General features: G+C 42.6%; 1 long non-coding RNA gene across 1 annotated transcript in view; it reads left to right on the top strand.

Annotated features, from left to right (window-relative positions):
• LOC310753138 overlaps positions 1-13,403 on the top strand; it is a 475,992-nt gene extending 462,589 nt beyond the window's left edge. The window contains exon 3 of the long non-coding RNA XR_014543221.1: positions 13,286-13,403. This is a non-coding gene — a long non-coding RNA (uncharacterized lncRNA). The remainder of the gene's footprint in view (positions 1-13,285) is intronic.
• The last annotated feature ends 14,178 nt before the right edge of the window (positions 13,404-27,581 follow it).

Raw genomic sequence — 27,581 nt, 5'->3', positions numbered from 1 at the left:
TGTCTGTGTTCTCAAGAAGCAGCCAATCTTTCAACCAGCAGAATGCTGCTGATTCATAGTAAAGTTTAAGGTCTGGCAGGGCAAATCCACCTCTTTCCTTTGCATCAGTTAATATTTTAAATTTTATTCTGGGCTTCTTGCCCTGCCAGACAAATCTAGAAATATCTCTCTGCCACTTCTTGAAACAATCCATTTTGTCCAAAATTTGCAGTGATTGAAACAAAAATAACATTCTTGGCAATACATTCATCTTTATAACAGCAATTCGATGCAACAAGGAAAGCTTCAAATTTGACCATAAGTCCTTTTTCACTTCTGACCAACATTTCTCATAGTTATCTTTGAATAAGTTTAAGTTCTTAGCCGTCATATTAACCCGGTATTTTACTTTCTTAACCAATGTTAAACCTGTCTCCTTCTGAAACCTCTCTTTCTCAATCGGTGTTAAATTTTTCTCAAGAACTTTAGTTTTTAACTTGTTCAGCTTGAATCCTGTCACATGACCAAATTCTTGAATCAGTTCTAATACTCTTTTAGTACTAGATTCTGGCTCCTGTAACGTCAAAACTAAGTCATCTGCGAACGCTTTCAGTTTGTATTGTTTGGCTCCGACCTGTATACCTTTAATCAGACGGTCCCTTCTAATCATATTTAGCAAAACCTGCAGGACCGAAATAAACAGCAATGGGGAAATTGGGCAGCCTTGTCGTGTCCCTTTCTCTATCCTGAGTTCCTCTGTCACCACATTGTTAACAATTAGTTTAGCCTTTTGTTCTGAGTAAATTGCACTTATACCATTTTCAAACCCTTGACCAACCCCCATCCCCTGGAGATTTTTCTTCATAAAATTCCAAGAAATATTGTCAAAGGCTTTCTCCGCATCTACGAAAATTAAAACTGCTTTAGTATTGATATTCACTTGCAACTTCTCCAAAATGTTAATTATATTCCTCGTGTTGTCAGACAAGTGTCTACCTGGGAGAAAGCCGGCTTGGTCCTTATGTATCACTTCCACTAATACTTTTTTTAATCTATTAGCCAAAATATCAGCAAATATTTTATAATCCACATTGAGCAGGGATATGGGGCGGTAGTTCTTAAGTTGTGTCTTTTCAGACTCAGTTTTCGGTATAAGCGTAATATAGGCCTCCTTCCATGACTCTGGCGCTTTTTTCCCCTCCAAAATTTCATTACAAACCTCCTTTAGTGGTTGAATTATCCAATCTTTCAAAGATCTATAATATTTTGAGGTTAGGCCATCCGGCCCTGGAGATTTGCCCAACTGCATATTCTGAATGGCACTTTCTACCTCCTGTTCTGTAATTTTATGATTCAGCATTATCTTATTTTCTTGAGAGATTTTTTGTAATCCATTTGTTTTTAAAAATTGGTCCATATCAAACTCTTTCTGTGGCCCTTGTGTATATAACTGTTTAAAATACCTCTGGAAGCATTTTCTAATTTCCACTGGATTCTGGATGTTCTTTCCTTCCACTTCCAAGTTAGTAATAGTATTGAGCTTTTGTCTTTTTTGCATTTGCCAAGCTAGCAATTTTCCACATTTATTAGCCAATTCAAATGTCCTTTGTCTCATTTGTTTAGTTTTCCATTCAATTTCCTGATTCATCATCTTCATATATTGCACTTGGTATAACTTTATATCTCTCAGAATCTCTTGTGACTTTGGTTTCGCTCTCAGTTTCTTCTCACCCTCTTTTATTTTTTCCAAAATTTTATATTTTTTCTCATTTTGGGCTCTCTTCTTTATTGCATTCTGTTGAATAAGCAACCCCCTCATAACTGCTTTACTTGCGTCCCAGATTATTCTTTTTTCAATAGTGGTGTTCAAATTTATCTCAAAATAGTCTCTCAAGGTTTTTTGGGCCTTCTTGGTGACCTCTTGATCTCTAAACAAGGTGTCATTCATCCTCCATCTAAAGGAACCGGTTGGTGTTAATTTCATCTCCATTTTCACAGCGTTATGGTCGGAGCAAATTTTTGGGCAAATTTCCACTTTTCGAGTCTTAGGTGCCAGTCCTCTAGTTATCCAGATTTGGTCAATTCTTGTCCATGTCATTTTGGCTTCAGAAAAGAAGGTTCCCTCTCTACCCAAGGGGTTCTTAGTTCTCCAAATATCAATCAAGTCCATATTGTCAGTCAATTCAAAAAAGGTTTTTGGTAGTCTGCTATCCTGTCTCTGCGACTTGTCCATGTTTGTAGATACCACTCCGTTCATATCTCCCATCATAATGATGTTGTAGTCCATATAGTCTAGTTTAAAGTTTATATATAGAAATATTGTAAAATTAATGAGTGTTAGAAAATTGTTGGAATGAAACTTTATGGCTTTAGTAGAAATGTTATAAGGAGTTAAGTATAAATAAGTACTTTAGTATTAATGGAAATTAAGGTTAAAAATATGTTAAGATATTCATAACGATAAAAATAGAGAAAGATGGACTGTTCTATCAGTTCTATAGATTTATTGCGGCCATTGGCCGCAATATCGGCCAATGTATCGAAAACAATACATTAAAATTTATCCATAAACAATACAATTTAAACAGTTCCAAGTTAAAACACCGATATAAAACCAATTTTACTTCAGTTAAGTAAACACTATACACAATAAGCTCCCTCTATGTAAACCGCAATTCAAATCCATCAGATTTTGGGGGGTATGCGTCTTAATTCTGGCACTTATTGATGGTTCTTAAGTTTAGCTAAGCTGTCAGAGTCATACAGTGATCCATTTCTCCTCTTTTGAAATAAAACATTAATCAGGTATCTAGCGACTGCAAGGGATCTACTTGTATCTTCGTCGTTTAATAAGTATATTATTTGGGCTTCCTGAGGTCTGTCAGCAATTCTCGATAAATATGGGGCCAGAAACATGGACCGTGAAGCCGAATATAATGGACAACAGAAGATTATATGATATATGATTATAACGATTATATGATTATAACGATTATAATGATTATATGATTATAACGATTCTATAGATCCACTTTTACAGTCACAGAGGAGTGAGATCTGTCCGTTGGAGAGTCTGTTACCCAACACGTTTGATGGGAAAACATTGAATCTAGCCTTTATAAAGGCATACCTGTGCGTCACCACAGATGAGGTAGTTAAATAAGATGGAAGTTTCGTTGGTGGTGTTAAACCAAGGTTTATCGGCGAACAGGTGCCACCACCTGTCGCAATATTAAATTGTAAATCCATCTCCTCTAATTTGTGAGTTATAATTCTCTTGGCAGAAATTAAATCCAATTTTAATAGTTCAGATGGAGATAGTCCTAGGGACACAAGTTTCCCATGTATTATTTTTGCCCAGGGGCTAGGGAAGTCATCTCTCCAGAGACACTGTATCAAGTGGAGATTTGGAAGTTTATGCCATAATGCCAACCAGTAACAGAGGATGCATTTCCATAATGTGGTTTCTAGGGATGTAACATTTAGTTCCAGCCGTATAGCAGTATTGCTTACACACCTGGGTAATTTTAGCAACCTTCTTAGAAGCTGGTTTTGGATTACCTCCAAATGGGTTAGATTAACAAAGGGCCCCCATATTGGGATTGCATATGCTATTGTTGCAATCACCTTTGCCTTGAAAACTTTTAACACTGATGGAATATGGAAAGCCCCATCTGAAAAGAAAAAACGCAGTAGCGCAAAGGAAAGGGCTTTAGCTCTGTTTAATACTATGCAAGATGGACCTTCCAGCCCATGTTGTGTTGGAGAAGGACTCCCAAGTACTGAAATTTAAAGACTTGGTCAATAGCTTTTCCGTCTATTCTCCAATTATAGGTTTTTCGACTCTTGGTGAAAATTAGGACTTTGGACTTAACATGGTTAATTGTAAGAAAATTTGATTTGCAGTAAACATCGAAAATTTTTAATGCCCTCCTAAGGCCGACTCTTGAGAAGGATAGGAGAAATAGAGAAAGATGGACTGTGTCCCAGATTCATTTCTCTTTTATTTTTATGGTTGTTGTTTTTTTCATGATTCCACACCTGTCCCCCTCCCCTAATTCAAAGCTGGTGACTGGCAGACTGAAGAGAATTTTTATTTTTAGTGTTCTTTATTTTTAGTATTCTTTATAGCCATTCAATTTTTGTCTCCATGGAGCTCAAGAGCTCCTTTCCCTCATGTTATCCCCACAACAAACCTCTAGGTAGGTTAGACTGAGGGATAGTGAATGGCCCAAAGTCATAAAGTGAACATCATATCTGAGAGGCAATTTTAACCCTAATCTCCCAGGTCCTAATCCACTTAATATCTCTCCCATTGTAACAAAATTAATGGACTATGCAGAATTAGATAAAATGACAGGAAGGATTCGAAACCTGCAGGACCAGAAATTTACAAAAGATTGGAAGAAATATACGAACTATTTGAAGAGCAACTGTAACCAACAAATTACACTAGTAGGACTACAAGAAGCTGTGTAAGGAGAAATGTATGAAGCATTGCAAATTAGAGGAAAAAATAGTGATATTAGTTATGAGTTAATAGTGGGAAATGTGTATTTAGTGATTAGATTGGAAAATTTTCAGATGAGATTGATGGAAGTCAAAAAATGTATAAGATGTCAAAATATGTTTAATTACTGTTGGAAATGATATGTTGAAAACTAATAACAATTATTATATATAGTGAGAGGGTGGGGTGGGGTATTACTCTGAAGGGTGGTGGGAATGGGTGATTGGCTGATAGGTGTGGTAAACCTGTTGACGACTGTTAACGACTGCAATTGGTCTTACAGGAAAAAGCAAGGGGTGAGATGGCTAAAAATAGCTTTATCATGTATAATGAGATAAGAATCCAATGTCTCTATTCAGACCAGGTCTCTCCATGGTTTTAAGTTTGGTAATAAATTGCAGTTCAGCAACTTCTCTTTCCAGTCTATTTCTGAAATTCTTTTGTAATAAGACAGCTACTTTGAGATCTTGTATAGAATGTCCTGGGAGACTGAAATGTCCTCCTACTGGTTTCTCTCTGTCTGGTTTCTTCCTACCCTCTCACTATGTACTGTATAAGGGTCTGGTGACCTCTGTTTCAGTGTATCTAAGAAGTGTGCATGCACACGAAAGCTCATACCAATAACAAACTTAGTTTGTCTCTAAGGAGGAATTTTTAAATTGTGTTATCTATGCTAACTGTAGGGACGCGGGTGGCGCTGTGAGTTAAACCACAGAGCCTAGGACTTGCCGATCAGAAGGTTGGCGGTTCGAATCCCTGTGACAGGGTGAACTCCCGTTGCTCGGTCCCTGCTCCTGCCAACCTAGCAGTTCAAAGCACATCAAAGTGCAAGTAGATAAATAGGTACCGCTCTGGCGGGAAGGTAAACAGTGTTGCCATGCACTGCTCTGGTTCGCCAGAAGCAGCTTAGTCATGCTGGCCACATGACCAGGAAGCTGTATGCTGGCTCCCTCGGCCTATAGAGCAAGATGAGCACCACAACCCCAGAGTCGGTCACGACTGGACCTAATGGTCAGGGGTCCCTTTACCTTTACCTTTATGCTAACTGTAAGTGGATCTCCAAGGTGCCAGAAAGGGGACATTCCCACCCCCACCTGGAGATGCTGAGGATTAGACCTGGGACATTCTGCATGGAAAGCAGGTGCTCTATAACTGAGCTAAGACCCTTCCCAACTGATGTTACAAAGGATTTTTTTAAGTGCTTGCCCCAAAGTGAGGCACATCTGGGCTCCACATCAGACAGCTAAATATATTGGGGCAGGCCACTACTGTATTAGCTTCTTTCTGTACTGCTTTCCGCTGTGCAGGATTCCAAATGCTGGGTTTCTGTTAGGAGTATCTAACTGATTTATTAAGATAGCCAATGAGGGTGGTGGTATGGGAGAGAGGGGGTCCTATTATTTCTTATTATGTCTCTTGCATCTATGTACATTGTCTGCTATTTACTCCCAGATTTATGAACCTTCACATTTCACTTTTTAATTAGCAGGATTCTGAACTCATTCAAGCACCTCACAGGCATTTAATTGTGAAGGAGATAAATAATTGTGAAATGAGTCTGGCTTAAGAAAGGAAGGAACCCAAATGTCCCATTCAAATGCAGCATCTCAAAGAGTGTTCTTCTTGGAACACAGAATGCGCCTTTATTATAATATTCAAAACAATCCAAGGCTGGAAAAAATGGGTTGCTATTTTTAAAAATACGCACACATATTCAATGTACAAGAGTATTCCTAGAACATGACTCAGCTTTTCCTTTAGAATCTGACTTGCTTTACTTGCTTGTTCTTAATAAGATTACCAAAATAATGTGGCACATTTTCAGCACTTCTGACAGATGCTGAAATGGGAAAGGACCGACAAGGAGAAACCTTCACATCAAAACATCCACGGAAGTTAGCAGATGGGGGGGAGATGACTACCTGGAGGAAAATGGGCAGGAGAAAACAATGCGGCTTGAGAGGGGAAGACACATAGCCCCATAACTCCCAGTGAGTGACATGTGTTACCCTGCCTCAGGGGTCATAAAGCCCTTTGTGCAAGTTTCTTGAATAATTGTTCACCTGAAAAGTGACTTGGGATACTCAACAATTGTTCCAGGCTCTTGCCTTTCCAGCACACACCTGCCAAGTGACCAAATTCTACTGTTGTGAGTTTGGAGGGAGCTGGGTTCATCCATCCTTCATGCACCACCTAATACAGTGGTATCTTGGTTCTCAAACGCCTTGGAACTCAAACACTGCAAACCCGGAAGTAAGTGTTCCAGTTTGCAAACTCTTTTCGGAAGCTGAACGTGCTCCGTTTTGAGTGAATGCTTCTGTTTTGAGCGTTACACTTCCGTTTTGAGTGCTACACTTCCGTTTTGAGTGCCACACTTCCGTTTTGAGTGCCACACTTCTGTTTTGAGTGCCACACTTCCGTTTTGAGTGCCACACTTCTGTTTTGAGTGTTATGCTGAGGTCTGTCTGTTTTTGCTATTTATTTTGTGTTTTTGTTTCTGTGGCTCTCTTTGTGTGTGTGTGTGATTGTGTGGGAACCCAGTTCAGCTGCTGATTGATTGATTGATTGATTCTGTGACTACATTGTTTCTTGCTTTCATTTTATGGATCAATGGCCTCGTTAGATAGTAAAATTCATGTTAAACTGCTGTTTTAGGGGTTGTTTTTCAAAGTCTGGAACAGATTAATCCATTTTGGATTACTTTCTATGGGAAAGCATGCCTTGGTTTTGGAACGCTTTGGTTTTGGAACGGACTTCCGGAATGGATTAAGTCTGAGAACCAAGGTACCACTGTAGAGAATTCGATTGTTGAAGTAGCCAGGCCAGCTTCTAGCTAACAGGCCCTAAGTACAGGGTTGTTAGTATAAGAAAGAAAGTTGTTTTGTTCCAGAAGCCAGAGCTGAGTTGTGTGAGAGAGCTGAGCTATAAGCAGGTTGCAGCCAAAAGCCTGAGTGGTAGAGCTATGCTTGATTTCTGTTTGAACCCAAGGCTGTGCTATTGGACTAGATGATCCTTGGGGTCCCTTCCTTGGGGTCCCTTCCAATGCTACAATTCTATGAGAAGCAAGACCTTCTAGGGTGTTAATGCTGTGAGCCCCTCCATCGCAGGCTCAGGTTGTATATATGTGTAAATAAACGATATATCATAAAGACACCATGGTCTCTGCTGTGCCTCATTCCAAGGAAATCTAACCCTGGGTAAGCGTCTGGAACCCCTGCAATCTCACACTGCTCAGAGATTTATTGGTATTGCTGCTTGTCACCCCAGTCTGGCAATCTTGCCCTCATTGCTAACTTCATCTACCCAGGGCCACAGTATGGAGTAAGCAAAAAATAGGCAAACATCCTCCTGCCAGCCAATCACAGGAGAGAACAAAAGCATGCTACTCAGCCCCATATAGTCACTGGCTAATCTTACATTGCGAACTGCGAAGGTGGGCGGGGTGCTGTGTCTCTGAAGAAAGAAGGGGAGTAGGCTGGCAAACTGCCTTAAATCTCCTCCACCTGCTCCTCAGAACCCATAGCATCTGCACAAGGGTGAGCCTGGAAGTGGCTTCTTGCCCCTTCCTCAAATATGCTCCCATCCGAGCCTCTTTGGAAACCCAGATTAGGGAGCAGCTGTCTGACAATTTTATTATGGCGTTACTAGTGCTGAAACACATGATGTAGCAAACCTTCTAGTTGGATATTATCTTGACAAATATGAGGAAACAATGAAATGTAATCCTGGCATTCATCCCAAAGCTTTTTCTGCTCTACCTGCTGAAGCCAAATCTTCCTATCTTTACAGATTTTATTTATTAAATCCTAATTATTCATGTCGTACCGGCGAAATGTCTGAATTGTTATGATGCCACCAAAAATGGAACAGAAGACAATGAGAGCCAGGACGTTCATATCGGATGTGCTAAAAATATTTAATTATAATACCGTAAGCTCCATTTGATTGGCACACAGCCCAGTGGAAAGAGCAACCTGCCAATTAAGCAATGATCCCCAATTATCACGGGCTCATAGGAGAATATTGTTCCGGAAGATATTCTCTTTCATTTCATGAATTACTTTTAAATAACTATTGTAAAAAGCATTACAACTTTAAAAAAATTATAAGAAGGCAAAGATTAACCGACTGCTACAATAATGGAGCACAAAAGCTGCTTGAAACTAACAAAAGGCCAACCAGCAGAAACATATTCTATTAAAAAGCAAAAAGGGTCTGAGAGAGTCTAGTGAGAGTGAGAGTGATTCGAACTTAAAATGATCAGAGTTCAGGAGACAATTTACAATCTCATGAGATCTGCATGAAAATCTAGGGTACCATCCAACTGGGGCTCAAAGTATGGAGGGTGTATATGGGGATAGAAAATATGTGGTTTGGTTTCTTTTCAGATTTGGTTGGAATCAATTATGCCTGCTGAAAAGTACAGGGGTGAGGTTCTGGTTTATCTTCATCTTGTCACCAAGAATATGGTGTCGCCTCTGCCATTGTAATAGACCCATGGCATTTGGGTGAAGCCCATGTATCCAAACCAACCAGTCTCATGAGTGAGTGAGCTGGTTCTCAACTTTAAGAGATGATGAGAGAGGTGTGTCTGTCAAGACATCTTCACAGCTTTCGTCCAGTCTGTTGTCAAACCTGCTAGCCACACCTTCAGTATTCTATTCTGACCTGCATTGTTGCTAGCCTTGAATAAGGTTTAATTCCTACTTACACATAAGAGCCATAGCTGTGGTGTTTGTGGGGTGGGAGCCAGAACACATTTTCTCTTTTCAAAAGTTCCTCAAATGTACTGAGAAAATGGAAGCTTTTCTGCAGTCTCCCAACCTCTACACATTCATTAGAAAGTTGGGATGTTGCCTGTGCATATACAACCTGCTAATGTTTCTGCTCACTTTGAAACATCCAATTTCATTTTTAGGGGGTGGACACTTTGGGTTGATCCCCAAACAGGGAGAAGATAGGAGTATTACCTTTTCCCCTTGTCTTTTGATTTTTGATTTTTAACTGCCAGCGGCTTTGCTGGTGGAGCCATCAAAGGTAGGGTTACCAGATGTCCCTGGTTCCCAGGGACAGTCCCCAGATTTGCAAATCTGTCCCTGGATAAATTCCATCCCCAGAATGTCCCCAGATTTGGAAATCTGTCCCTGGGAAACATGGCAGTGGCAGCCTCAGCAGCCCAGAGCCAGCCTGGTAGCACAGTTGGCTCTGGCTAGCTTCAGGAGCTGCACGCTGCTGCCGCCACTGCCGAGGGAGAACCAGGGACGTCCGGCGGTACAGATCTCGTGCCCTCTTCCCCCTTTGTTTTAACAGATTGGGGAAGGCTCGGGAGTCATGGGTGGGCAGCCATTGCCCAGGAGGGGCGCAAGGCGCACAGTTTCTCTGCCAGGCAAGGTGCAAAGCCCTTCTTTCATACCCTGTGAAACATAAATGTGCAGAGGAACTGGGGAAAGCTGGGGAACGGCTGGCTGCCCATGACTCCCAAGCCTCCCCCGATCAGTCAAAACAAAGGGGGAAGGGGGCAGGAGATCGGGGGAGGCTCGGGAGTCACGGGTGGGCAGCGTGCCATTGCCCAGCATTTTTTAAACAGCATTTCTGTTTCACAGGGTGCGAAAGAAGGGTTTTGCACCTTTATACAATATGTGTGTGTGCTTGGGCCCAGGGTCTTTTGCCTCACCATCCCCATTACTGACTCCCTGTTGCTACTCACCTTAAAAAAAAAAAAGCGTCCCCGGATTCATTGCAAAAATCTGGTAACCATAGTCAAAGGAGCTCTGAATGTCAGAGTGCCCAAACCTTGTAAGTCACATTTAAGAGTTTAGCTCCAACTTTAACTTTCTCCCTTTGCAGCCACATGCCTCAAAAGGGCCTAACCTGGCAGGATCGGGCTCCTATATGCCTGTAACATACCATAGCATTTTGAATTGTCTTGCTCCTACCAGCTAATGTGGCATAACTTTTTTGTAATACCCAAAGGTAAGTTCAATAGAGGCAGGATGAACCATGCACTCTAAAACTTTCATTGTTCAGAATGAAAGCAGGTTTACGTACAAACAGAACTAATGAATTTTATTTAATACTGGCTATCTCTGAGTGGCTCTACAACAGGGATAATACAAGGAAGCATTGAAGAAACCTATTATATAAAAATAATATATTAAAGTGTCACAGTCACACATCACTAAGGAGCATTCTAAGAAGGGCTGTGTTTTTCCCCTACACTAAGCAACTGCTTATTTCATGGTTAAAAGTGGCACATTACACAGCACATTTGACCAAAAGAGGGGAGACGGTTGGAAATTAAGCAAACCATTTACTGCTGTTTCAAAAGAAGTTGAGTGGCATTTTTAGCTATCTGCAATAAGTATCAAAAATATAGATTTATTATACTGCCTATAGGTAAGGCAATCATCACCATCATCATCACTTCTGGGACCAAAAAAGCTACCATTACTGAATCCTAGGTGGCATGCAACATGCATTAAGAAAAAGCCTAAACCCAGTTCAAATCCGTTTGTGAAAAACAATCGTCACCACCTAACAGCAATTCAACAACATATTGCTTAGTGGTCTGTTGATGTGTCAGAAAGTAGAGGGGAGTCATAACTGGCAGGAACCATGACTGGCAGAACTTTGCTGTCAAGTCTACACTTAAAACATTAGGAAGAACTTCCTGACAGTAAGAGCTGTTCGACAGTGGAATTTGCTGCCAAGGAGTGTGGTGGAGTCTCCTTCTTTGGAGGTCTTTAAGCAGAGGCTTGACAACCATATGTCAGGAGTGCTCTGATGGTGTTTCCTGCTTGGCAGGGGGTTGGACTCGATGGCCCTTTTGGTCTCTTCCAACTCTATGATTCTATGATTCTATGATTCTATGATTCTAGAGTCTAGACCAGGGTTTCCCAACATTTTTCTGATGGTGGCCCCCATCAACCTTGTTTCCCTCTTGACTGCTGCCCCCATAAATAAAAATCAATACAAATCTGAAGTCCTGCCCCCTCCTCACAAAAGCCTGCCCCTTTAACAAAAATCCTGGCAACACCCATGCCCCCCCCATCCTACCGGTAGAAAGGTAGCTATTTAAATGTTTTGCTTGTAAATAGAACATGCTTTTTTATAATTTATACAAAATACAATTACATAAAATGATAGGAACATAATGAAATGTTGTTAAAGCAGAAAAACATAGAATCCTGGAGCTGGAAGAGGCCCCGAGGGCCATCTTTCTAGTGCAACCCTAAACAATGTAGGAAACTCAGCTAAAGCATCCATGGCAGATGGCCATCCAAGCTCTGCTTAGAAACCTCCAAGGAAGGAGAGTCCAGAACCTCCCGAGGGAGATCCATCTTCCCTGTATCATAAAAATTAAACAATACTTAGGGGACGCGGGTGGCACTGTGGGTTAAACCACAGCTCGAATCCCCATGATGGGGTGAGCTCCCGTTGCTCTGTCCCAGCTCCTGCCAACCTAGCAGTTCAAAAGCACACCAAAAAGTGCAAGTAGATAAATAGGTACTTCTCTGGCAGGAAGGTAATCATGTAATTAAAAACATAATTAAATTATATTTGTTAGTGACATAGCAGTATAACGTAGACTTTAGTGGATCAGAAACAGTGCTGATTTCAATGACATTGCTGCCTTCTTACATCTCTACCCATAAAGTCCATTGGGCTCGATCCGTGTAAAGATCATTGTTGGTCCCAATGAAAGCAAAAGGGCTTAATTGAGCTGTAGTTCACTCATTCCGTTAGGGGATGCGGGTGGAGTGCGTGGGATGTGGAGTGCGTGCTTTCAAATCACTGGAAAAGAGAAGACTGAGAGGAGATATGATCTCTCAAGGGCTGTCACATGCAAAGGGGAACAAGCTTGTTTTCTCCTGCTCTGGAACCAATGGCTTCAACATAAAAGAAAGGAGTTTCCAACCTAAACATCAGAAAAAACCTTCTGTCAGTAAGAGCTGTTCCACTGTGGGATGGTCTCCCTCTGGAGGTTGTGGACTCTCTTTTCTGGAAGGCTTTTAAGCAGAGGTGGAATGGCCATCTGTCATTGGTGCTTTAGCTGAAATTCCTACATTGCTGAGATGATCCTTGGGGTCCTTTCCAACTCTACAATTCTATGATTCTATGGGCATACAAGGTGATAGTGTGTACGCTAGATGTCCCTAACCCAGTGTGTCAGGAATGTGTGCAGGAGCCAGGCCCTGTGAATGGTAGGGCTTCACAGGACTGGGGCTTTCCTAAGTTTGTTCTGGAGAGGCAAGGCATGGCTGCACAGGTGAGGCCGATTGGTAACTCACAGCACCTGGTGGCAAGAGTTGGGAAGGAATATAAATTCAGCATTTCCCTTTGGCTCTTTGCCACAGTAACATGCTTCCTGCCTTGCTGCATTTGGATTCTTGACTCCTTGCTTCCTGACCCTCGGACCCTTGGCTTCTTGACTCCTTGCTTCCTGATCCTTGGGCCCTTGGCTTCTTGACTCCTTGCTTCCTGACCCTCGGACCCTTGGCTTCTTGACTCCTTGCTTCCTGATCCTCGGACCCTTGCCTTCTTGACTCCTGGCTCTCTGACCCTTGGCTTCCAGATTCCTGGCTTCCAGACTCTCATTCCTGCTCCCACCCTGCCGTCTTGCCCCCAGTCCCGACGTCCTCCTCCAGAACTTTGACCGCCGGTAAACCAGACCATGACAGTGTCCTCTAGATGTTTTGGAGTCCAACTCCCATCAGCCCCCGCTAGCACAGCCATTTGTCAGGGACAATGGGAGTTGTAGTCCAACAACAACTAGAGTGCAATAACTTGGGGAAGGTATCTGAAGAAGTGTGCATGCACACGAAAGCTCATACCAAGAACTAACTTAGTTGGTCTTTAAGGTGCTACTGGCAGGAAAAAAATTTTTGTTTTGACTATGGCAGACCAACACGGCTACCTATCTGTGTTGGGGAAGGTTGTGAGTCATCTTGCCTGGTGCAGTCTTAAAGCTGCTGCTCTCTGTGGTCCAAGGCAGAAGCCTTTCCAGTTTGAACCATCTAAGAACTGTTAATGGAGTTTACACCTGGAAACAGTCACTGTAAAAAAAAAGAGCTGCAGCCCACTCTTCTTCAAGCAGAGCTAGTGACAGGATGTGCATTAAAAAATAATGTAGGGCAAGCAGCATTTGTGTAAAGTGTATAATGAAATAATGAAAAGACATCATGCGGGGAGAACAAAATGCCAGTGCTTTAAATAAAGAAATACGTACATTCAAGGGGATGCGAAATGAGTACTGCAGAAGTAAGGGGGGGAAATGCTTAAGATGCAACTACTGCATATGGGAAGACTGCTCTCTAGAGTTGGAGGCTCTCATGTTTGCTGGCAATGCTCCTGACTGCCCAGAATCAGAGAAACAACAAAAGTTCTTATCAAGCAATTTATTCAATAATTCACAGAGAACGGCGAAGGAATGCAGCCTTCCCTAATAATGGCATTGTTCCAAGTAAAGTCCCACTCCCTACGTCTCCCCTATTTGATGTCACTCCTGCATAGGTTAATCTGAGCTTTCTGCCTTTGAGCTCTCTGTTCTAATACCCTCAATGCCCGCCTGGTTCTGGGAGGTGGGGGTCAGGAATGCTTTCCAAGGACACTGAGTCTGCCAGCTGTCTCTCCCCTGCTGCTGCTGCTTCTTCTTCTTCTTCTTCTTCTTCTTCTTCTTCTTCTTCTTCTTCTTCTTCTTCCTGCTGCTCCTCTTCCAATATTTCCCAGCTTCTTCCCTCTGCAGCCTCTGAACTATGCCCTTCTGCAAACCACTGTTCTAAATCTATACTGTCCTCCTGTTCTCTGGAAGGTTCAGGAGAAGGGGGGCAGTCTGCACTATTCCTCCTCAGTCCAGCCCCTGACAGTGGCTGATGCAAATAAAGATTCTTCTCTCTCTCTCTCTCTCTCTCTCTCTCTCTCTCTCTCTCTCAACAGCCATCTAACTTTCTAGTCACCAGCACATCTTGAGTTTGAGAATTCCATAAATTAGCAATTGTGCAATGTCAAAAGAAGTATTTCCTTTTTGCCTGTCCTAAACCCACTGGCAGTCAATTCCATTGAGTGACTCAAAGTCCTAGCATGATGAGAGAGACATTTTATTAAACTGGCTCTGCACTTACACCAATCCACCTTCATGTGTTCTCCCAATGTCAACTCAAAACTGAAATGCCACCATTCAATTTTACTTCTCCTTAATTGGTATTTTGTTGGGGTAACTGTGCCCCTGAAGGACCAGGTGTGCAACCTGGGAGTCATTTTGGACTCACAGCTGTCCATGGAGGCACAGGTCAAATCTGTATCCAGGGCAGCTGTTTACCAGCTCCATCTGATACGTAGGCTGAGACCCTATCTGCCTGCAGACTGTCTCGCCAGAGTGGTGCATGCTCTGGTTATCTCCCGCTTGGATTACTGCAATGCGCTCTACGTGGGGCTACCTTTGAAGGTGACCCGGAAACTACAACTAATCCAGAACGCGGCAGCTAGACTGGTGACTGGGAGTGGCCGCCGAGACCATATAACACCGGTCTTGAAAAACCTACATTGGCTCCCAGTACGTTTCCGAGCACAATTCAAAGTGTTGGTGCTGACCTTTAAAGCCCTAAACGGCCTCGGTCCAGTATACCTGAAGGAGCGTCTCCTCCCCCATCGTTCTGCCCAGACACTGAGGTCCAGCTCCGAGGGCCTTCTGGCGGTTCCCTCACTGCGAGAGGCCAAGTTACAGGGAACCAGGCAGAGGGCCTTCTTGGTAGTGGCGCCCGCCCTGTGGAACGCCCTCCCATCAGATGTCAAAGCGATAAACAACTACCTGACATTCAGAAGACATCTGAAGGCAGCCCTGTTCAGGGAAGTTTTTAATATGTGACATTTTAGTGTATTTTTCATCTTTGTTGGAAGCCGCCCAGAGTGGCTGGGGAAACCCAGCCAGATGGGCGGGGTACAAATAAATTATTATTGTTGTTGTTGTTGTTGTTGTTGTTGTTGTTGTTGTAAATCACCCTGTGATCCTTGGGTGAAGGGTGGAATAGAAATTTAAATCATAATAGTAATAAGACATGATTTTTCAAGCATTTTGCAATACATTTGAGTGTAGAGTACTTGGGACTGGTGGTGTGGTTGTTATATTTTGTAATTCTTTTATATACTATACTATCTTTTGTGCCATCTTGATCTTTGGACAGGTGGCATCAAAATGTTTTAAATAAGTAAATAGGACTTGACATTGTTAAAAAAATGTTTTAAATAAATAAACAGGTCTGGAACTGGCATTCATTTCTCACTCATTTAATTTCTACATCTGTTGTGATCATGGCAAGTAGTGTGAAAAGACTCTGCTGAACTGTTGTGGGCACAAAGAGCAAGCTGAAAAAGCAGTGGGCTGATTTTAGAAACTGCCAAGATCCAATTCTATCATTGAGCATATGTTAGCAGTCAATACAAAACATCTAACCCTGTATTTTCATCATTCTAAACAGCAGCATTAACACAGCCCCATCTGGATCAAACCAAAGGCCCATCACATGCAACAGTCTGCACTCTCAATGGCCAACCAGAAGCCTATGGGAATCCCATAAGCAGAATCTGAGCGCCACAATACTCTCCTACTCACGATCCCAAATAACTGGTATTCAGGGGTACACTTTATCTGTTTTTGGAGATAATATATACCTGGCATAACTCATAACCATTGATGTGCCTATCTTCCATAAATTTGTCTAATCCTCTTTTAAAGCCTGCCAAGTGTATGGTCTTACCTACATCTTGTGTTAGTTAATTCCATAGTTTAAAAGTGTTGTGTGAAGTTGAACTTCAAGCTGTCTGTCCTGAGTCCCTCGGTCTTCACCTTCATTGGATGACGCAGAGTTCTAGCCTTATGAGAGCTGTGCAGGAACTTTTCTCTATTCATTTTCTCCACTCCATAGATAATCTAAACCAGGGGTCAGCAACATTTTCCAGCTGTGGGCTGGTCCACCATCCCTCAGACCCTGTGGTGGGCTGGACTATATTTAGGGGGGGGGATGAACAAATTCTTATGCCCCACAAATAACCCAGAGATACATTTTAAATAAAAGCACACATTCTACTCATGTAAAAACACCAAGCAGGCCCCACAAACAACCCAGAGATGCATTTTAAATAAAAGGACACATTCTACTCATGTAAAAAAACGCTGATTCCCAGACCGTCCACAGGCCAGATTGAGAAGGCAATTGGGCCGCATCCAGCACCTGGGCCTTAGGTTGCCTACCCCTGATCTAAACTAAACCACTCCTATTTCAGACCATCTTCTTTCCAGCTATCCAGATATTGTCACAGAAGAGTCTCAAAGGCTTCAGTTTGAAGTTCACAAAAGTTTGCTGCTGCAGAGGCAACAGTGACCCAACACACTACGACAGGAAGTCCCACTGGGACTGGCTCATGCAGTTTTTAATCTACTGCAATCTATACATGCCTTCTTTGAAGTAAACCACATTGAGGGACTCAGTGACTACATGTGTAGAGCTTGCAACCTTAATTTGTTAGATAGGATTTGCACCGGGTATAAATCTCTCTCTTTTTCATATGGAAAGAGATCATTCTGCAGCATATTTAGTAATACCTGCCATTGTATGCTACAGATAAACGATGGGGTTAACTTTTCTACTACGTATGCTATAGACCAGAGAACTGGTGGACCCAGTTTCACTGCTATAGTTAACTTTTCTGAATTGGCCAGAACAGAACAAAATCAATTCATAGGATATACCTAGTTAATGTGCTTGATTTATACCATTAGTAACCAATGTTCAAATTAGACAACATAGATTTAGAGGCCTGGCCTATGGAACCCCTGTGTGGTGAAAGTCCTAACAGCAATAATACAGGTTTCTCAAAAAAAAAAATAAGCATTTTTAATTGGCTTTGATCCAATCACACATGCTTGCAAAAATCTAGAGATGCAAGGAACTATGGGGAATTTTTCCAACATCCCTGAAGGATGCATGTGATCTCAGCAGCACAAAAGATCTGAACTTTATGATTGCTCAACTCTATCACTCTTTTTTCTCTGTTTTGGTAGCAGAAGAAGGAGGCCCCACTGCTCTCACCCGCTATAGGATCAGTACTCCAAAGAAGTATTTATTTAGGAACTAATAATAATGTAAGAGCCTAACATTTGTGTCCAAGTGTAAAACATCTTGGCAAAAGATATTTACTAGATAGATTAGATTGTGGCATTTCAACAATATCTGCATACATGAAAATGTCACTGTATATGTAACAGCTCTAAAACAAGAGTGTGGTGACAAAGGGGGATTTGAAATAAGCCATGTGTAAAATGTGAGGAAAGAGATCAACTTGGCATTTGAAATTAAGCCCACAGAGCAAAAGAGGGGGGGGGGAGGAATCAAGACAATTAAAAAAAATGGAAAAAATGAAAGCAAATGTCTCAGAAAGACAAATGTATGCATTTTCTGGGTTGTTGACTACCTACTACTTTGACCTTCTTTGTTGGCAGCAAATTATCTGATTCATGTCACAAAAATCTAAAAAGCACAAGACATTTATTTGGCTGCTTGCAGGTAAAAACAAACACAGAAACTTGGTGTACTAGGATGAGTGCTGATAAGTGTTAAAACCGATAAAGTGTTTGCTTAATTTGGGAATTAATATATTCCCTTAAAAGAAAAGTAGAAATAAAATAAAAGCAAGGACGGGGAACATGTGCCTCTCCATAAATTGATAGACTCCAGTTCCCATCAGCCCCAGAGGGCATGGATTATGGGAATTTTAGTCTAGCAACATCTGAAAGGCCACAGGCATCCAATCACTGGCCTAAGCCATGAGTGCATGCACACCTACTATGTGAAGCCATCTACTGGGCTCAATGGAGCTGTCCAGGGTTCTGTAGGATTTCTGCTCAGTTCAGATTTCTGACTTTGGCTCGTGATTGCTCACTGCCTGCTTCCCCAGCAAGCCCAGAAGCAGATGCGGGACTTGATGGAGACTAGCTAGAGTAATTGCCAACAAAGGTCTGTATAGTTAAAGCTATGGTTTTCCCAGTAGTGGTGTATGGAAGTGAGCGCTGGACCATAAAGAAGGCTGATCACCGAAGAATTGATGCTTTTGAATTATGATGCTGGAGGAGACTCTGGAGAGTCCCATGGACTGCAAGAAGATCAAACCTATCCATTCTGAAGGAAATCAGCCCTGAGTGCTCACTGGAAGGACAGATCCTGAAGCTGAGGCTCCAATACTTTGGCCACCTTATGAGAAGAGAAGACTCCCTGGAAAACACCCTGATGTTGGGAAAGATGGAGGGCCCAAAGAGAAGGGGACGACAGAGGACAAGATGGTTGAACAGTGTTCTCGAAGCTACCAGCATGAGTTTGACCAAACTGCGGGAGGCAGTAGAAGACAGGAGTGCCTGGCGTGCTCTGGTCCATGGGGTCACGAAGAGTCGGACACAACTAAATGACTAAGCAACAACAGCTAGAGTAATAGTGTGTGAAATCACTATCCTGCTTCATGTTGATTGAGGCTCGTAGGGGAAGTGGGCATAATCAAGCTGAGACTCTTCTGGGAAGGTCAAATCAGGCAGTCAGGTCACATCTCCTTAAGCTAAACTCTATGAAATACTATTTTGATGCTCACATTGTTGCCGGTTTTTTTGTTATGTTTTTGTTTCTTACCCAGGCTGATAGAAACAAATGAGAATTCTTAACATTGTGCAATGTATGAAAAAATTATAGTCCAACTACTTCATTCATGAACTTGTGAATAAGGCCATCCAGTGAAAGGGCAAATCTATCAGGAAAAAGGGGTGGGTGGTAGACACAAGACAAATCATAATTAAGCCAAAAGATGAATAAAACCAGAACGCATTTTATCAAAGTTTGCCACTTTATTCCATCAATTTCAATGAGCCTCTTTGCTGTTGCAGCACAATCTATCAGCCTGGTATTCCAATCATTGACTGATGGATTGCTGGAGGATTAATGTTGGGGTCATAATGAAGGAAAGAAGCTACCACTCCTCTTGATACCTATTAATCTTTGAAGAAATGATCAATGTCTTGCAGTAAAATAAAAAAATAAAAACAAGAGACCGATATATGATACATTCTCAATTACTTCTAAAAAAAAGTTCAGCAGTCTGTGCAACTGACAGATGAATCCTACAAGCCGGTTTTACACAAGGAGCAAAATCACATGGCAAACCTTCTTCTGAATTGTACCATTTGGCATTCTTATAAAGATAATACTATATATTGGAATCCGTTTACATTTTCCAACGTGAATCAAGTTGTCCACCAAAGCAATGAAAATTTCCTCCCACCTCCTACACATGCCTCATGCCCTCCCATTTGTCTCTGGGTGGGGAGAACCCACCAACCCACCCACCCCAAAAATAGCACATGGGGGAAGGAGAGGATAGACTGTTACAACGAGCAAGCAGAAATACCGGTATTTGCACAACTTGAGCAATTTGCTTAGCACTACATTGAATTCCTCAGAAATAATGTTTAAATCTCGAGATTAAGTTATGGCCCTTTCTGATACCTAACCTTTTCTCAGAATGTCACCCTCTTTTCTTTTATCAAAGTTCGGGCAACCTAATTCAGAAATTCTGCCTTTCCCACTCACATATTTGATGCTCATCAACCATCAACCATCTTGGCTGGCTACTTTCATACCATGTCTTTTGTTGGAAAAATGCCCATTCAAATGTTTCCCTGCCCCAGTTTTGACTAGCTGTTTGATCCCAAGAGGTTGGGGTTTAAATGGCAGTCTTTAAAATGTTTCAAGTGACAGATTATGCTCAGGAACCAGCTGTTCACATATTTGAACAGCCAGCAGGAAATCTTTGGGCAGCTCCTGCGTTAAAAAAAAGAAAAAAAAGAAAAAGAACCAGGAACTCTGCTGGTATTTTGTGACACTGTTTTTAATCTTCACCATTTCCACTGACAGAAGGATAATAGCGAGCCACAGGAAGCCTGTCAAAACTCTACATCCATCCATTTTGCCACCAGTAGATCTAAACAGCCCAAGCAAGCCAACCAAGCAGTCGTGAAACATAACATTTTGGCTGTGATTACTACTTATTCTATCACGAATGCATTTACTGTTCAATCCCCAACCTTCCACCATAATTGCAAATTGCCTTTTCAGGTTTGATCTTGCTACCATGTTTTATTATTAACACCATGTAAAATGAAGGCAGCAACCAGAATTGTAGTCATGATCCAGTCACAACTAAACACTCCTGAACCCCATGGATTTTAGAGAAGAAGTTAAGGATGTGATTTTATTTCTGTGACCAAAAGCAATGGGACTTTAATGGGCTTAACTTTGCCAGGATTGTGCCTTGTGTTTTTAATTGCTTGCTTCCCATATATGGTGTATCCTAATGACTACCATGTGGTGAAACCTTTTCAGAGCTGCCTTCCCTTCTGCTTCAGCCAATACGAAGCCTACAGCGTTAATGTATGTGTATTGCTGATGTGCAATGGCCAATGACTTTCTGTGACAATACACCAGGCACTTGGTCCTGATGGAGGAGAGCATCAATGTGTAAGAGACTGAGCTACAAATCAGAAATCTCTGCTTCAAATCTCACTTCTGCCACAACCTCGCTAGATATGCAACACACTCTCAATACACAATACACACTCTCAATCAGCCTTAAGCCCTCTGAAATATGATGCAGTGTAATAGGCGGGAGTTGATCACGGTGTGGATTTGCCAAGCGTGCCTTCCTCTTAGCACGTTTCTAATCTAATCTAATCTAATCTAATCTAATCTAATCTAATCTGGTGTACCGGGTTCGCTTCCCCGTCCCTCCACATGCAGCTGCTGGGTGACCTTGGGCTAGTCACACTTCTCTGAAGTCTCTCAGCCTCACTCACCTCACAGAGTGTTTGTTGTGGGGGAGGAAGGGAAAGGAGAATGTTAGCAGCTTTGAGATTCCTTCAGGTAGTGATAAAGCGGGATATCAAATCCAAACTCTTCTTCTTCTTCTTCTTCTTCTTCTTCATCTTCTCCCTTGCGTTGTCAGTGTTTATACTACATTTTTTTAGATTTGCCTTAAGACAGTCTTTAAACCTCTTTTGTTGACCACCAGCTTTACACTTCCCATTTTTAAGTTCGGACTAGAGTAGTGCTTTGGAAGACGATTATCAGGCATCCGCACAACATGGCCAGTCCAACGAAGTTGATGTTGAAGAGTCATTGCTTCAACACTGGTGATCTTACTTCTTCTAGTACACTTATATTAGTTCACCTGTCTTCCCAAGTGATGTGTAAAAAATTTTGGAAACACAGCTTGGAAGTAGCACATAAACATCCTGACATGTAGTAGCTACTGCTAGCCCTTTCCATGATTCTTTTTTTTAGTCTTGTGGCCACCATTAGATCGCATAGAATCTGTTTCCTCTGTCCTGTTGTCAATTTCGATACAATGGGTATATAGTTCAAGAGCCTGTTCACCTCTGAAAATCTTAAATGTTTTCATTGTGTGTTGTTTATATAGTTCAGCACTTTCTCCCAAAACTTAGTGTGGGACGCAGTAACAGCATATGTTTCAAAGAAGCATTGTCTATATTACATGTCCAACAAAGAGCTACATTAGATAGTCCTTTCTTCAATAAGCATAAGTATAGGTGGTAAAATGTCTCAATGGCTACTTGCCATTATAGCTCTCTCCAGGATAAGAGGCAACGTGCCTCTGAAAACCAGTTGCTAGAGAACAGCAGCAGGAGACATCTCCTGCCCTCCTACCCTGCTTGTGGGCTTTCTGTAGGTATCTGGCTGGCCATCTGCTAGGAATCAGAATGCAGAACAAGACAGACCTTTGGCTTGATCCAATAGGGTTCTTCCTATGTTCCAACCACATGGCTAATATTTCTAGGAAGGAAGTTATTCTGAAGCGATAGGGATTGGTAATACCTTCAATGCTCAGTGCATGGATATAGTTTAACACCTTTATCAACCATGCTAACAGACTTTGTTGTAACTTTAGGCTACCACCGAGTTCCGCTAACATGGCTGCAAATGTGCTAAACTATGCCTGCTATAAGTGCTAAAGAGTGTACTGAATCATGCAACCTAAATGGATTTTTAAAAGCCCTCTCAGTCTATTTTTAGTCCAGGCAGACCTTTTAGTCAGAGAGTGTGAAGTAGCAGCACTAGCACATGTAGACAGCACAAGAAAACAAAAGTTGTATGTTCTTTACCCTTGCAGCCATGCAGCAGGCTAGTAAAACAACTGTGGACTTAATGTGCAGAGATTGTCCAAGGGCAGATCATGAAAGCCTGTAGATCAGTATCGGAAGTCATGCTACACATGCAAAAGGTCGTGGGTTTGGTCATCTCCAGATATGTCCAGGGAAGACCCCTGAGCACATAGCTGAGCTAGATGGACCAGTGGTCTGCCTTGCAATATAGTACTGTGCCATGCTCATCAACAATCACTGAAGAAGCCTCCAGAATGCAGGAAGTGTGCAGTTTGCATTAGGCAATTCAGTCAAAGGATCTAACATCTTTTGTTACATATAGGTGGGTGTCAGATGTGGACAACTGAGAATTTACGGATATTCCCTTGGTGGAAATGAGGAGACTGAGAGGAGATATGATATTTATCTTCAAATATCTTAAGGGCTTTCACGAGGAGGATGGAGCAAGCTCGTTTTCTCCTGCTCTGGAGGGTAGGACTTGAACCAATGGCTTCAGAAAGGAGATTCCGGCTAAACATCAGAAAGAACCTTCTGTCAGTAAGAGCTGTTCAACAGTGGAACAGTCTCCCTTGAGAGGTTGTGGACACTCCTTCCTTGGAGGTTTCCAAGAAGTTGGATGGCCATCTGTCACGGTCTGGTTTACGGGCAGTCAAAGTCCTGGCTGAGGACGTCAGAATCAGGGGCAAGACAGCGGGGTGGGAGCAGGAATGGGAGTCCAGAAGTCAGGAAGCCGAGGGTCCGAGGGTCAGGAACCGGGAGTCAAGGAGCCCAGGGTCTGAGGATCAGGAAGCAAGGAGTCAAAGAGCCAAACACAGCAAGGCAGGAAGCGTGTTGTTGTGGCAAAGAGCCAAAGGGAAATGCTGACCTTATATCCCTTCCCGGCTCTTGCCACCAGGTGCAGTGAGTTACCAATCGGCCTCACCTGTGCGGTCATGCCTTGCCTCTTGAGAACAAACTTAGGAAAGCCCCAGTCCTGTGAAGCCCTACTGGTCACAGGGCCTGGCTCCTGCACACACTCCTGACACTTTAGCTGAGATTCCTGCATTGCAGGGAATTGAATTAGATGACCTTTGGGATCCCTTCCAACTCTAAGATTCTATTAAGTATATAGTCTGAGGTAGTTCACTGTGAGGCTCTTGTATTACTTCATTATGGGGTTTGTTGGTAATTATTTCACCTAGGGTTGTGCACCAGATTCAGTCAAGGACCAGTTCAGAGGGATCTGGGCACCAGTCAAGTCTAACTGAGAGAGCCCCGGATAACCATGGGTAAGATTGGGTGATCCAGAGTGATCCAGGGCTCTCAGAGGGCAGAGCATCAGGCAGGGGAACCTGCGAGGAGGCTGAGCCCTCTCTGACTACTGGCTGCGTCTTCTCAAGAGAAGGTAGGAGCACGACTCTGCTGGCCTCTCCTTTCTGCCTGACACCCTTCCCTGCAGAATCAGTACCTCAGCTGAAAAAATTCATGGAGGATAAGGATACTGCCCACAGTGGCTATACTCAGCCTCCATGGCTGCAAGCAGTGATGCTTCTGAACACCAGTTGCTGGAAATCACAGGAGGAGAGAGTGATCATGTGTTCGAGTCTGGCTTGCAGGTTTCCCACAGGAATCTGGGTGACCACTTTGAGAACAGGGTACTGGACTTGATGGGCCATTGCCCTTGATCCAACAAGTTCTCCTTATGTTCTTATGACTCTGCTTTACTGGGGCTTTTCCTTTATTTAATCCTCTGAGAATAGTCTTCTGTGGAGGATGAGCCCTCTAAGCTTCTTGTATTCTTTTGGTTCAGAGTAGTACCCTTGTATCCTTAAAAACCAGTCTTACATACCTTCCAACATTTCTCCGATGAACATAGGGGTGTCCTATTCCATAGTAATAAGAATAACAATAATTTTATTAGTTATACACCACTCATTAAACATTTTAAAACATCCCTACACAGGGCTGCCTTCAGATGTCTTCTAGCGATTGATTAGTTACTTATTTCCCTTGGGAGTTGCATAACTCCATACCCTCCAATATTTCTCCAATGAAAATAGGGACATTCTAACTGAAAGTGGGACATTCAAAGATCAAATGAGAAACCAGGACAGCTTCTGTAAATATGGGACTGTCCCTGGAAAACTTGGAGGGTCTGGTCTTGCAGAATACCATATTTTTCCATGTATTAGACGAGGTTTTTTGACTCAAAAATCATGTCAAAAAACTGGGGTTGTCCTACACACGGATAGTGGCATGGAGGGGGGGAGCTGTGCACCGCCAGCCAGCTGGTTGGCTGGAGTGCAACTCCCCCCCCCCATGCCGCTGTGGGAGGCACACACTCTAGGGAGTGTTTCCCGCAGCGGCTTGGGGGAAGCTGCGTGCCTGCCAGCCAGCTGGTTGGTGGTCCACGCTCTAGGGAGCTTCCTGCTGCAGTGGCATGGGGGGAGCGGCTGCCCACTTTGCCAACCTCCAGCAACTGCCCTCCTGGGGTGATGGCACACATGCAATTCCTCCTAAAAAAAGCTCAACAGTTGAAAATCTCCCCTCATCACCCCCCAAATAGGGGGCATCTTATACACAGAAAAATACAGTAGACGTTCTTACTTGATGACCTTCTACGGTATCTTGCTTCAAAAATGCACAAGTGACAGCCATTTTCACAGCCAGTGTAGGAGAAAGAAAGAAAAAAGAATGACAGTCATATGTCACTGGGAGATGAAGAGCTCAATGAGAAATAAAAATGAAATGTATTGTATTAAACTATGCCTCAGAAAACAAGTCAAAAATAGGAGAGATGAGAAAACACAGCAACAAACTGAGACAAAGGTCACTGGATATTTATATAACTTTCATATGAACAAGTGGAAACAGAAACTAGCACCTATATGGGGAGAGCATCTATTTTTGCATCTCATTTCTTTGTGCAGCCTAGGAGTGAATTGTCTCCTTTGTCAATTTACATTGCTTCACCACACCAGGTTCAAAAAATGACACCAAACAATAAATCAAGTGAATGAGATGGAGGAGAAACGCTCACTTGTAACCTATGGATAACACCAGAGTTAATAATAATAAAAACTCACCAAGGCCAAGACTAATAATAATGAACAGAAGCAGTGCTTGTGTAGATAGCAGGCTCTCAGCTGAAGATTCAGTAGTGGAAATATTTGGTCAAAAGGTAGGTGCTAACTTGAGGTATGTAAGAGTATAGGACATTTTCTTCCAGGGATCATCTCCAATGCTATTTTTCTAGAAAAAGAGGTGCCAGAACTCACCATGAATGCCTCCCTTGTTATCTTATACAATGGTACCTCGGGTTACAGACTCGGGCTAACCTAGAAATAGTACCTCGGGTTAAGAACTTTGCTTCAGGATGAGAACAGAAATCGTGTGGTGGCGGCACAGCAGCAGCAGGAGGCCCCATTAGTTAAAGTGGTACCTCAGGTTAAGAACGGACCTCCAGAACGAATTAAGTTCTTAACCCGAGGTACCACTGTAATGACAATGGAACCCACCCGAGAGCTGTCGGAACTGAGTTCTGGCAAGTTCCAGCTGGAAAAAAAGCCCTGGTCATCTCTACTGTATTTTGAGTGTCTGTTGAAGGTTTTCTTCAACCAGCCTTCTAAATTGATTTTTAAAATTCTCAGCCAGTATTCCTATTGAATTGGTTTATATGTATATATTTTTATTTGTATATATGTCATGGTCTTTAATTGGTTTTAACTGGTGCAATTGTTCAACTATTTTTATATAAGCAATTGTGAAACCACTTTGAGGTGCTTCATAAGGAGTGATTCATAAATGAAAGAAATCATTGCTGCCACCATCACTATCTGAAGAAATGATGTTGCCAGCATCATGACGTTGTCAGGAGCTTCACTTTACAAATGGTCACGGGGGAAGGGGAAGAAATAAATTGATAAAAGAGGCTTGCTGGGTCTTTTCTATCTTTGGGCAAGCCATTTCCATCATCTGCTATCCCATTTGGCCTTCGTCCCCCACAAAAATGGTATGGCCATAGCAGCAGAGTGAATTGGGCCCTGTGAAATATTCCTTCAAATGCTCAAACTAGCCCACCTCCAAAAGTTTCAAGCATTCAAGCATATGACTCCAAGGGCAATTACCTCTGGTACTAATTTGACAAGGGTTTTGCACATGTTGACCTTTCGGGCTATGCCACTAGTACCAATTTAGGGCGCCAGATGTTTGGACTAAGAGAAATTAGCATAGCTGTTAGTCGATTCCAGCATGACTTGGTGGCAGTGGCGTAGCGTGGGGGGTGCAGGGGGGGCGGGCCGCACCGGGCGCAACATCTGGGGTTAGGGCAAATCCATGGGTTAGGGGGCGCAAATCCACGGGTTAGGGGGCGCAAATTACTTGCCTTGCCCCGGGTGCTGACAACCCACGCTACGCCACTGCTTGGTGGTATAAATGTGTCTGACATTTGAAAAATTATTCACCATTGGTATCCTTTCAGCTGCTTCAATGTGTCTGTCTCTGTGTGTGTGTGACACACAGAGACCAATACTCCATTTATATGCCACACTTAAGAGCTGCTCACAGGTGGTTCCCAGGGTATCCACTTGGTAGTCCTGTTTATCTTCAAGGACAGCACTGCTTTGTGTGCCTTTATGCCATTCTCTGGGCCCTTTCTGTGTAAAAATAGTATTCCATGCAGTGCTGCAAGTGGGGGAGTATCTTATGTGCCAACAATGGAGATAAACATTGTTGCACTACAGGAGATGTTTCCTACCCACAGGTAATACCAAAATGTGTGAAAACCGCATTGGCTCTCCCTGAGAAATCTGCCAAATTTTAGCACATTTGTTTAACTTTGCTTAATAGTCCTAGAGATGTTTTGCCTGAGAAAGATGGATAGCCTGGAGTTCAGCCTACACT

Source organism: Podarcis filfolensis (genome assembly GCF_964270895.1).
Source record: "Podarcis filfolensis genome assembly, chromosome: 17".
Lineage (NCBI taxonomy): Eukaryota > Metazoa > Chordata > Lepidosauria > Squamata > Lacertidae > Podarcis > Podarcis filfolensis.
The sequence above is the reverse complement of the archived record's forward strand: the minus strand, read 5'-3'. Positions and strand labels throughout refer to the sequence as shown.